At 41.1% G+C, this 11588-nt stretch overlaps 1 protein-coding gene across 2 annotated transcripts in view; it reads right to left on the reverse strand.

Annotated features, from left to right (window-relative positions):
• The window catches only part of flrt1a (fibronectin leucine rich transmembrane protein 1a), a 43137-nt gene extending 42204 nt beyond the window's left edge, over nt 1–933 (reverse strand). For both annotated transcript variants that reach the window (XM_085288581.1, XM_085288580.1), the window contains exon 1: nt 393–933. The gene's annotated coding sequence lies outside the window, so the exon portion shown is untranslated. The remainder of the gene's footprint in view (nt 1–392) is intronic.
• Between the last annotated feature and the right edge of the window lie 10655 nt (nt 934–11588).

Genomic DNA, 11588 nt, shown 5'->3' on the forward strand with positions numbered 1-11588 from the left:
AATATATATCCAAGCGGGGCCTCCGAATCAAAAACCACTGCTTAGATATATATGTGTGTGTATAACTGCCAGCTATCCACTGAAACCTGCATCCTCAATCAAGTGGTTTGGCATTTGCAAAGAGCCGATTGCATTGTTTCCCAGACAGACCTAATTGCTTCTTGAACCGTGGCACAAACACAAAACCAATATATGCATAGTAAAAAATAAATAAATAAAATAAATAAATAAATGTGTGTGTGTGTGTGTGTGTGTGTGTGTGTGTGTGTGTGTGTGTGTCAGGTACTTGTTGGGCTATAACGCGCCATAAAACAGATTTCTTTTTCTCTTTTCCAGATCGGATGATGACAAGCATATTGGCAGTCCGCGCACATCAATCAAGGCTCACCTACCGGATGATGCTGCTTTCGAATGCCACGCTTTTCTCTCGACTGTTTGATGCAAAGTCCCCGAGATTTGGCCGCCTCTGTCCCCGCACGGGTCCTCCGGTGTCCTCCAGAACCAGGTGTGACCACAATCTCGCCTTGTTGTATTCCCATATGTTGTCGCCAGCGTAATTATGAACGCTCCAGTTGATCAGTGACTGGATACCCAGTGTGATCATGTGCTGCCAGCTCCCCTCTCTCTCTCTCTCCCTCTGTCTACTCTCTGTAACTGCTCCCTCCGCCCGATTATCTCCCCGCTGCGGCACTGGCTACATGGAAATACGGAGAAATAAAACGTGCCTGACTCGCCGGCGAACTTGTGCGCGTTATTATGGTAATTAGTCACCGGACCGGTCTGTGCCCGCTCACCCGTGCATCTTTCCAAAATACCCTGGCTCTCAGCTGTATCTGCTATTTGCACTCAATAAATTGCCCCCGAGACGCTGTTTTATTTTTTTATTTTTTTCCTGAAAGAGGGAGAGAAAAAAAGAAATCCACTCCAATGTGCCGACTGAGACTGAAGAAGAGGAGCAGAGGAGAGAAAGACTGAGGCGTAAAAGGATGGATAGGATTAAAGGAGAAGGAGGAGCAAGCTGAAACATTTGTGAACGCTTTTCCTCTATTTGCCATTAGAATGAGACTGAATCATACCGTGCATATTTCACAAATCTATCTATCTTGCAGCTCTGAGTCATTCTCCCTTTCTCTCTTTAACTAATGGGGGTCCCTTTTTTGTCTTTCCTTGTTCTCTATGATTAGATGATCATACTGTAATTAGAGCTCCACTCTGATCTGGGAAGCATGTTTGCCAGTTAATGATTCTGTCCAACCAGGCACTGTTAGTCCAACCCTTGACAAAGAACATTTTTAAAGTGGCCCTCAAATCTGTTCCAGTCCCCAGAGTGATGTGGACCACAGCTCTCTGTGGGAGGAACTGAGTTGCGTGAGCACTGTGTAGTGTGGAGCTCGCTGGCAAGGCTGAAATCAGAGCAGCTGCTTGCATCTCAGTCTAAAACCAATACAGCTACAGAGCTGTCCACGAATCAGCTGGCGTGTTTAGGTTTGGCATGCCCTCACCTTCCCTTTCATTATACGTACATAAAGTATGCTGTTTCCACAGCTTTAATATTGTTTCACGCCCCTAATTTATATTCTGTGGGAGGCAGATTTTTATACGTAAAAGGCAAACCTGTATGCAAAAATCAGTGGCTCTCATAAGAGCAGAGCAGCAGTCTGTTGCATTACTGTAATGATTCAGCAGGACCTTGAGAAATGAAAAATTCAGCTCTTCATAGTTTTCAATGCCATCACACACTCCTGTGCTCACAGCGCATCAAATTTATGTCAGTGCTTCTCGGGGAAACAATTACTGTAACATCCGAGTGGCAAATAAAGCCTGACAGAAAGGCAACGAGAGCCGCAACCTAAACAAAAACTGTTTGAGTCGTGTCGTTCCTCAGCTCCGTGCCATTCCTCATCACTTCACTTGATGCATATCTGCTGTGTTTGGAAATGCGCCGCTTAATAATCCTAATCTGAATGATGCCCACGGTGGAGTAACAGAGCTCCAACCGAAGCTGCCACGCTTTCATAAAAATGCTGTGACATGTGCTTTGAGTAAGAAAGCTTGTTTGTAGCTGTCAGAGTTGTTTATCAAAGGCGCATGCCCCTGGCAAACAGTGTCAGTGCTGAGCTGAATGCGTTCGCTGCCCTTAGACATGTGTCACAAGAAACATTACCCCATCATCAACTGAGCTATCTGAGATTATGTGCATGTAAGTCATCGATGGGTGCAGTCACTGCTGTGGCTGCTCTGGCAGGTCCAGAAAGCAGCTCTGCACTTGATTTCTTTTTTTCTTTTTTTTACACACCTACTGTACAGTCAATTGGTAAGACGAGTAAAGCTTTATGGACTATGTTCTTCAATTATGTGGTTGTCTGTGCTGCACGCTGAGGCGCTCATAGCTCTACCACAACAGTGATGTTTCACTGTAATGTCAGCTGTCTTGTTTTAGTGATGTTGGTGTGCCGTAGTTAGCACTTTTTAAATGTGTTTTGGCTGCCAGGCTACATTTAATTATGTGCATTAAATATGCTTAGTTGTCATAATACAGCTCCATAGTTTCTTATGTGTTTAGGTCGATAGTGTTGCTGTCCTTGAAGACAGTGTTTATTTGCTTCTCATCATTGCTAGCTTTTCAGTTTCAGTTTTTCTAATGAACTGCTGAATAGCTAAATGTGACTTTCTATTAACAGGGCTACATTGTAATCATACTGCAGATTTAGTGAGAGCTCGGGTGTTATGTAATGCTCTTTTGGTGAATCTTAATAAGGACCTTATATTGCTAATTTAAAGCTCAGTGATTTTGTTCTGGGGCTCTGCAGGATTCACAGTTCAAAATAATCTTTATTCATTTTCTGCTATACATCAGTTCATATTGGGTCTGACACTCCCTTTATGCCAACTCTCTTCTCATTGGCTGTCCCTGGTAAACAGAAGGTTTGAACAGCAGGTGGGCAGGACTTCTGTGCTCACAGCCAGAGCTGTGTGCCAGCGATGATCATATTAGAAGTATCCACTCTCGCTGATTCCACACTGATCGAAGAGTCTGAACCTTTTTGGCTCACAGGAAATAGCTGCAGGTACTCTGTGTTTAATATGATTATCCACTCTTGTAAAAGTATATACAACAGTATATTTGACAGAAAAAAATGTAAGGAATAACAAGTCACCTTAAACACCACTGAAACGTAGAGCAGTTTGCATTAGCTTTTATTATTCTAGTTGGTTGCAGCATTCTGCTTTGTATCATTAAGATGTGATGAAAAATATGGTGATTGAGATCATAATCCTCAAAGTCACCTTTCCCCCTAATCTGTAGGAGTGCCCAGCCAGCATCCAGGATTCAGCAAAGGAGTGAATCTAATGTCTGACCCCCTTGTGACATTCACTTCATCTTTTTTTGTTCCTCCTCTCCCACCGCCGTTTCCCTGCATCAACGCCGCGTTTCTTCCCTTATCCTCCCTCTCCATGGCGTCTCAGTGGGAGTGGGAGTGTAATTACGCAGTCAGACGGTGTTTACAGACGCAAAAGCGCCTTAATTTATTCCAACAGTTAGCAGTAATTCCCTAGTTTAATTTATAGCTCCTCCACCCAGTGGGAAAACGAGAGAAGCAGATAGTGAGAACGAGGGGGAGAGAGACGGAGCATATGGACGTTATATTACAGAATACAGTCGGCTACAACTTCTACAAGGCGCGCGCACACATAAAAGCCATCACTGGCGATTTTACTGCACATTTAGGTTGTGCTTTTTCCAATCTGCGCCGGGGCTTAGATTGCTGTCACAGTGGAGGGAATGCAAACAAAAGATTTTCATGGTTGTGTTACTGGTAGCTGCAAGCTGTTTGCAGTGTTACTGTTTGCAACCATTATGCATTAAGCTTAAGCGGACGGCAAACTGCTATTCTTGTCAGTTCTGTCTATACAGCTTGTAAAACATGGAGGGAAACTTGGTTTAGTTTGTCTTGACTGTCATTTATTTCACACCGTGAGTGAGTAACAATTTAGTATTACCAGTGTGTCACGTTTCTCTTCTTGTAAACAGATTTGCAACTTGTTTCAGACACGCGTTCCCGTGAACATGGGCTCTTTTCAGATCAGACGAGTATTTTAGTGTGTTTTCTTAACGTAACCCCCCGTCTAAAGCTCTGAAGGCGGTTAGAAAACTGGCATTGATTACATTCATACTGCCGCCTCACAACAGCTACAATGGCTCTTATTGACTTTTTGGAAAGTATGTGAGGCAAGGTACAAAACCTTAATGACCGCACCAAAAGACTTATGTCAAGATACCCAAGAAAAACAGCCTGCTGAACTGTAGCAAGTGGAAACACGGCTCTCCATCCTCAGCATGAAAGTGCGGTATTGATGTGGTAGTTGAGTGCAATTTAAACAAGTAGAAAGGAAAAGGAACAAGTTGGAGAGAAACAAGAAAGCATGAACCAAACCTTTCTCGAATCTCAAAGCCACCGTCAAGGCTTAAAAACATATTTGAAGTTGTGAAATCTTTAAAACTTGCAGCAAATCATGTAGGTAGATTGAGGCTGCTTAAAGAGCCTTTACATTGATGCAGACTCTAAGAGAAGCCTTGCTTCCTGGACGCTTTGCTCTCCTCCGCTTTCATATGTTCTGTTACCATGCAGGGGGAAAACACTGAGAAAACCCTGGCTTCTACAAACTGGACAGCCTGGTTTTGTGCTTAAATCCTCACACATGGGCTAATATAATTCTAGAATATACTTAACTTTCTGGATAGCCAAAATAAAGCTTAAATAATAAAGCTATTAATAGGAGCGTCAGAGTCAAAGCCACAGGGGGCTGATGATGAATGTAATCGATTTTATTTCTAACAGAGAAAAACACATTAAGGAAACAATGGCAAATGAAGGCAGAAACATGGATCTTTTTTGTGCAGATTTTTGGTGAAAACAGAGATACTGACTGCTGTGCTGACCGGTTACATGTGGCTGACTTCTCTAGTGATGAACCACCAATGAGGAGTTGATGTGGTGCTGGGTGGAGCCACTGTTCTGTCACCACAAGGAAAAACGAATCAGCTATAGAGCGGATATACACACAAGCACGCTGAGTTCAGCAAGGGAAAAAAAAGATCATGCACACTTCAGCAAATACGTTGCATCTGTCACGAGTCACACATGTCAGCAACAAAACCACATGAGTATGGCAAAGAGTTGGCTTGTCGGGACGGGCTGCAAAATAATCATGCCAGAGTCGGTGATGTTACTGAGGCGTCCTGATGAGTCAGTAGTCAGCACACAGCTTGGAACTGTTCATGAGAAATCTTTGAGGAAGCTTCTGTATGGGTAAAATATTTGGAACCCTTTCAAAGGCTTAGCTACCAACAGAAAACAATCACAGTGGCAAAATAAATAGTTCGTAATTAACTAGTATAAAAGAGAACATATGAAGAATCTCAGACTAATCCCACCTGTTTTTAACTTGACACTCCCAGATGTTTTTCATTTTCGCAGTTGTAGTTTTCAGCAACACTGACTCGACTGTTTCCTCAGATCTTGAGCAGCACCTTCTGGAGCCATGAAGGGCTTTATACAATTTTGTTTTCTCACAATAGTACTTTCCAACAAACTGAAAACAGGCTTTGATGTTCAAAATCAGAGGCATTCCCTTTTTACACTTTTTCTCGCTTCGGCATTGCTTCGGCACGTTCTGCGCAACATTTTTGAAGTTCTCAGCTCTGAAGATGCGTTTCCCAAAAGAATGTCACACAGCAAAACGCTAGAGAAACTGCAAAGCAGCTCCACTCACCACTTAAAACCAATTTTTATCAAGATTTGTGGGCCGTGAAGATTTTTTTGCCACCGTAACAGCAAGTTCTTTTGACACCGTGTGAAACCGTGTTTATAAAATGTTTGGATGCGTTTTTCAGAAGGGACATTTAAATTTGCACGAGTTTTAAGGGAGAGAAAAACATTTTCTCCAAAGATCACACAGCAAAGTAAACTATAGTTACAGTATGGTAGAAAAAATAAATAAGTAGAAATAAAATGTATAGCAAACACTTGCAAAACAGAGCTTGGAATCGGTGGACTAGATTCTCAACAACATCACAGCTGATGGGGAACCATTGATGCTGCACGCTTACCTATTTTTCCTTTTCTTCTCTTCGCTACAGATGCTTGCTCCGCTTCCACGTCGGTGGGGAAGACTGTTGCCCCCATGAAATGTTTATTTGAGCGGGCTCCTCCAGGTTTGTAACTGTTGCTTTACAGGGCTCAAGCTCTGTAAAAATGCTTTACAATACTTGTACGACTTATATCTATAGGCTTGGGAGATTCTCACAATTAGAAGGACTCTTATGCATATGATGAACTGCACAGTGAAATGGTTCAAGCATATATGGAGAGTAAAACTATTCATCTGATTTATACCACAAAGACTTATAAATCAGTACCAGTTCAGATTGTAAACACAGCATTTGCCTAAATGTGTTAGAACATTTTCAAATTCTAATAGAAGAAGAGAAATGCTCTTTCTGATTTGTACAAGTGTCAAGTGTCAGCAATTTCACACATTGCTTTCACCACTTCAGCTGCTGAGTAATTGAGCCAAACTAAACGAGACAATCTAGTGGAACAATATTGTGGCCACTTTTGTGAAGCAAAAGTGAAATCTGGGCTCTTTAACTGGGTGCAGAAGAGAATGCAAAAATTAAAATGCAACAAAATTTGAAGAGGCTTCCCTGCTTTATCCAACCTCCCATTACACAGAAAAAAACTCATAGCCCACCCCCACTTACCATTGTCACTTATACAGTCCTTTCAGTACAGTTCTATGGTAGTGTTCACGTCACCCCTTATTAGTTTATATTTCATTTCTAAGGAGACAGACTTTCATGTCATTTTTAAAGTGACCTGGAGAAGTATTTCTCTGGGACTTGTGAAGGTTTTTCCACAACTTTTCTTTGGACATTAGCTGCTTTTTCACTCATTTTCCGTCCAATACTTGTACCTGATCATTTTCAGATAAATGTTAGTTTGTTTTCCTAGCCATTTAAAACTGACCTATGAATCCTTCAAGTCTAAAAAAAAGCACCTAGCAGAAGGAATGAACCAGTGTTGTGTCTACACATATAGGAAAACTTAGCAAGAACCTATTTTAAACTGTATCTTCAGGCATTTTACTACCAGCCTGTCACAAAACACAAGTTGTTCCCATTTCTTTAGTTAAAGTCATGAAAAATGCCAAAGATAAAACTGATTGAAAGGCATAAAATAATATTTTTGCACCACAAAGATGATTCCCAAAGAGATATTAGCCAGACACCTGGCATATCTCAGCATGGTGTGCAGTATGTCTTTAAAACATTTGAGGGAGCTTAAGAAATAGAAGAAAATCTGACAAAGACCTGACACGGGACCTGGGAGATGCACCTGACCGTGCAGGTGATCCATCTGCTGTTCACCAAAGCCTCAGAGTTATACCAAATTACACTAGAACTGGACTGAAAGTCAGTGGCAACAGGTCTGATGGAGTGATGTTTTGATTCATATCACTGTCGGTGCCTACAGCCATCTGGAAGACACACAGTAAAAGCATACCTGGATAGAGAAATCCCAAGTGGAACGCTATCAATCATGGATTGGCCTCTCCAGAGCCCGGACCTCAACATTACTGAAGCAGTGTGAGAAAAAAAGCAGCCAACATCTAAAAAGACTGAATGTCCTTCAAAAAGCCTGGAGAACTATTCACAAAGACTACTTCAAGAAATTACAGGAAAGCTTGCACAAGAGAGTTCAGAATGTGTTAAAGAACAAAGGCGGTCATACCAAATAATGACTTTCAGGCTCGTGAGAATTGCACAAACTCTGTTTTTGTGTGATGCCGTTTCTTGTTTTATTCAATTCCTGCACCTATTACATGTTTCCCTAGAAGCATATAAAGAAATGAGCAGTGGCTGAAGACTTTAGCACAGTACGGTAAATTCAGTTTCCAAGCCTATAAATAACCTGCAAACATTTTGTGTAATGGGGCTCATCTGATGAAGAATTGCTTGACTAAAGTCAGTGTTTTGTGAGCACGCATCAAATGGTCCACTTTCTGTAGAGAAGATGTGAGATTGGGTTCGTGGTGTCCAGGAGTTAGGCTGGGTGTGTATTATGTGAAACACAACACGTGATAAGTTTTTAAATGCTGCGTTTCTTCTTATTTACCCCCTTCGGGTAAATTTAAAAAAAAAAAAAAAGGTGTAAATCATTTAGTTGCACAAAAAACCCGAAGACCCAATAACACTTCCTCATAAAACACAATCACAGAATAATTTGTGGATAATACATTTAGTGTACAGCCTGTGAAGCTTGAAACAGTGGGCCATTTCACAGCCAGTTTTACTATAAATGGCTCAAAGCCTTCCTCGTCTTAAACACATTTACATATTCAGAATTGCTACAGCACAAAGATTAAAGAACTAAAGGTGCAATTTTCCTACCTGTCACATCATCCAGTTTTAAACAGCGAGATAAAACTGGGGAAAGTATGTAACAGTCAAGAGTCTCATTCATTTGAAAGTAAATAGGTTTATGAGAACCATAACAATGTCAGCTTTTCAACCATATCACTTCTTTATGGGGCCTCAGACTATAAAAACTATCACCATCTCCTCTTTGTCATTTACATTTCACTGTTCATTCTCCACTGAAATCACTCATCTGGCTTCAGTTTCTCTTCAGAGACGTGTAAAACAAGCAATGGATGGGCGAAGCATGTCGTTACTTAAACAGGATGGAAAAGATATATTGTGGATGGGAAATGTGATAAGCAGGCATGTAGGGAAGGAAAGTGTTAAAATGTTCGTTTTAATGTTCAATTTAGACTTTAATTTGTCTTTTTTCTGTATATGCAATCAACAAGCCACCTCACTGTGCTACAAAGGGTAGTGATCCATTACTACATGATAACAGTCATTCTGACTGGATGAGTTGAGTCAGACCACTCAACTAAACACAAAGCAGCTGTCAAATTCAACTCAAATGACACGAACTGCCAACTAACAAATGCAAATCCTAACTGCTTCCTATATTTTGTTTGTCCTTGGGGGCAATTTAATTATATTTATAAAACTTGTGTCGGCCTCATCTATTACGCCTGTCCTTGTTTCCCCTACTTCCCTAAATGCTCCTTCCTGCCGGGCTTGCCGAGAGAGAGGAATTACAGTCGCACCACACTCCTTTAGACTGCAGTGGGGGGGTTACTGTCAACACTCTGCGCTACTCTTATTTTGCCGTAGAGCGCGGCATTTTCTCCCCCGGGACTCACCTAAGCGCCACCTATTTACAGAGGCGCGCATTGTAGTTATCATTTGTACCCCGCAGAGGCAGATGTGAAACATTCTGGGCACAATCGAGGTTGGCACAGTAGGAATAGCGAGCTTGAGATAAAGTGAGAAGATGGGTGAGAAATATTCAAGGTTTAGGCAGAGCTTCCACACATGCTGGAGGGCCAGTGGACAGCAAGAAGCCCGCTGATATCATGTATATTATTATTTTCAGTAATTCCAAGTTTTATTTTTAACCATTAGAGACAAAAAATTATTCATTGTCATCTCACAGATGTACCGAGTTGCAACAAAAGTTTAATAGGCAGGCCTCAAACTCATGATTCAAATATATTCAGGCTTTGCTTGCCAATCCCCCTCTCTCTCAGTTTCGTTGCTGTTTTAACTGGAAACCCTCAGCCCGATATCTCCATTTAAAAGAGCAAAATTATTATTATTATTATTATTTGAAAACTACCCACAAGATGCCCCAAGAGGCCACCTATTGGAGTTGTGTATTTTACTGATAACAGCCATGGGTTAATGGGTCGGCGACTATGATTTTAATATACTGTTTGATAGTATCCAGTCGCTATGCTATAAAGCTACATTGTCATGTGAACTTGTTAAAAATGCATCAGAGGAACTGTTGCACTGGGCGCTCTTATTCTCAAACACATCCCACACTTGAAGACAATCAAGCTCACCGGTGTGCCAACTGTGTATTAATCAGCTCCTGTAAATATTCACCCAGAAATAGAGATGCTGCATGTTTTGGCATTGATCCGATACCAACTAAATCCAAGTGGAAGCGATACCAATACCAGCGATACTATCAATGTTTGCATCGATCTGCCTACCTCTCCCACTATGTCCAGCTGTTTAAGGAAATCATTTAGCTTTTTTAGAAGTGACGCAGACATCATCATGCATCCAGGGACAGAGTGACCCAGGCTGGATTTGTTTTATTTTTAATGCAATGTTCTTACAATAATTAAAATCTTAAATACATCCTTTAATAGTAAATAGAGGGGGAGTTATTCTCAGCCTAAATCTCATTCCCCACAAAAACTATAATCAATGTTGGTTTTCAAGCTAAATTACTTATCAAAGATTCCTTGTTGATGATTTCCAATTAATGAGCTAATTTTCCACACCGCTGGGCCGACTTACCCTGTCCCACAGCATACGGGACAGAAATACTGGAGGCAGGGAAGGGAGATTTACCTCACAAGTATTTTGACAGGGTGTGCGCCAGCGTCAACGGGAAATCCTCTCTCATTACACACTAGCTGCAGCCCACTCACATAGCCTACAGTACACATACAAACACAACATAGCCTGAATAATTATTCAAAGACTAGGATGTTAGCTTGAGTTCAGTTCAGTTAAAACCAGTTCTTTGAGTCTCTGGTTTATGTGTTCAGTAGAAGAAAATTTGGTGTTAGTGCTGAAACCAGGACTCTATTAGTTGATAAGTAATCTCTATAAACATGCAGATTTGTGCCAGAAGCTTTCAGGATTCGATTTAGCTGCCTGTAGTCTGAACAATAATAATAATAATTTAAGAAATTAACTTTGAATAGAAAGTGAAATTTAAGTTAAGACATCCTCACTACACTAGAAGTGTCAAAAATGTTGCCCACCACTCCCAGATCTGATTCTATCATCATTCTGTCAGTTTTCCTAACTGCTTGTCCGGTTCAGGCTCACTGGGATTGTGGAGCTTATCCCAGGAGTCACGAGGTAAAAGGGGGGATACAACCTATAGAGTTCACCAGCCTAATCGATTGCTACCACATTCATCTGTTTGAATAAAAATGTAATTGATCCAATACTGATGAACTTAAGCCATTTTTAAGAGTTACTTAATATTAGCCTTATCATCAGGAAGTTATTGCTTCGTGCATGCCAAGAATTTCACGCTTTTTTGTTTTCTGTCATTGAAAATTGCTTCGACCTGTCTCAGTGTTTGGTCTTAGCGGTTGAGTAGGACAGGTCGAAGTCTCTTTCTCTACCTTTTTTAACCTGTGATGAGCATTTGTTAAAATTCCTGCCATAAATGGTCCAATAAACCATGTGAAAGAGGGGATACTCATCAGCACTTCTTCAGTCACTGTCTCACTAGCTACACATGCTGCATAAATATAAACACGTGTTCAGGAAAAGGTCCTTGTTTCTGATATGATGTCACTCTGAGAAAATTCGGGTTGACCCCAAGTATTAAACTACTACTACACTGTTACACCCGTCTCCCTCTCATTCACACAAATGTATACGTGCTTCTGCTGATTTTCATTCCTCGTCT

Source organism: Mchenga conophoros, linkage group LG10 (genome assembly GCF_057382185.1).
Source record: "Mchenga conophoros isolate Kocher_MC1m ecotype Shallow Benthic linkage group LG10, M_conophoros_male_GT1.1, whole genome shotgun sequence".
In the NCBI taxonomy this organism is placed as follows: Eukaryota; Metazoa; Chordata; class Actinopteri; order Cichliformes; family Cichlidae; genus Mchenga; species Mchenga conophoros.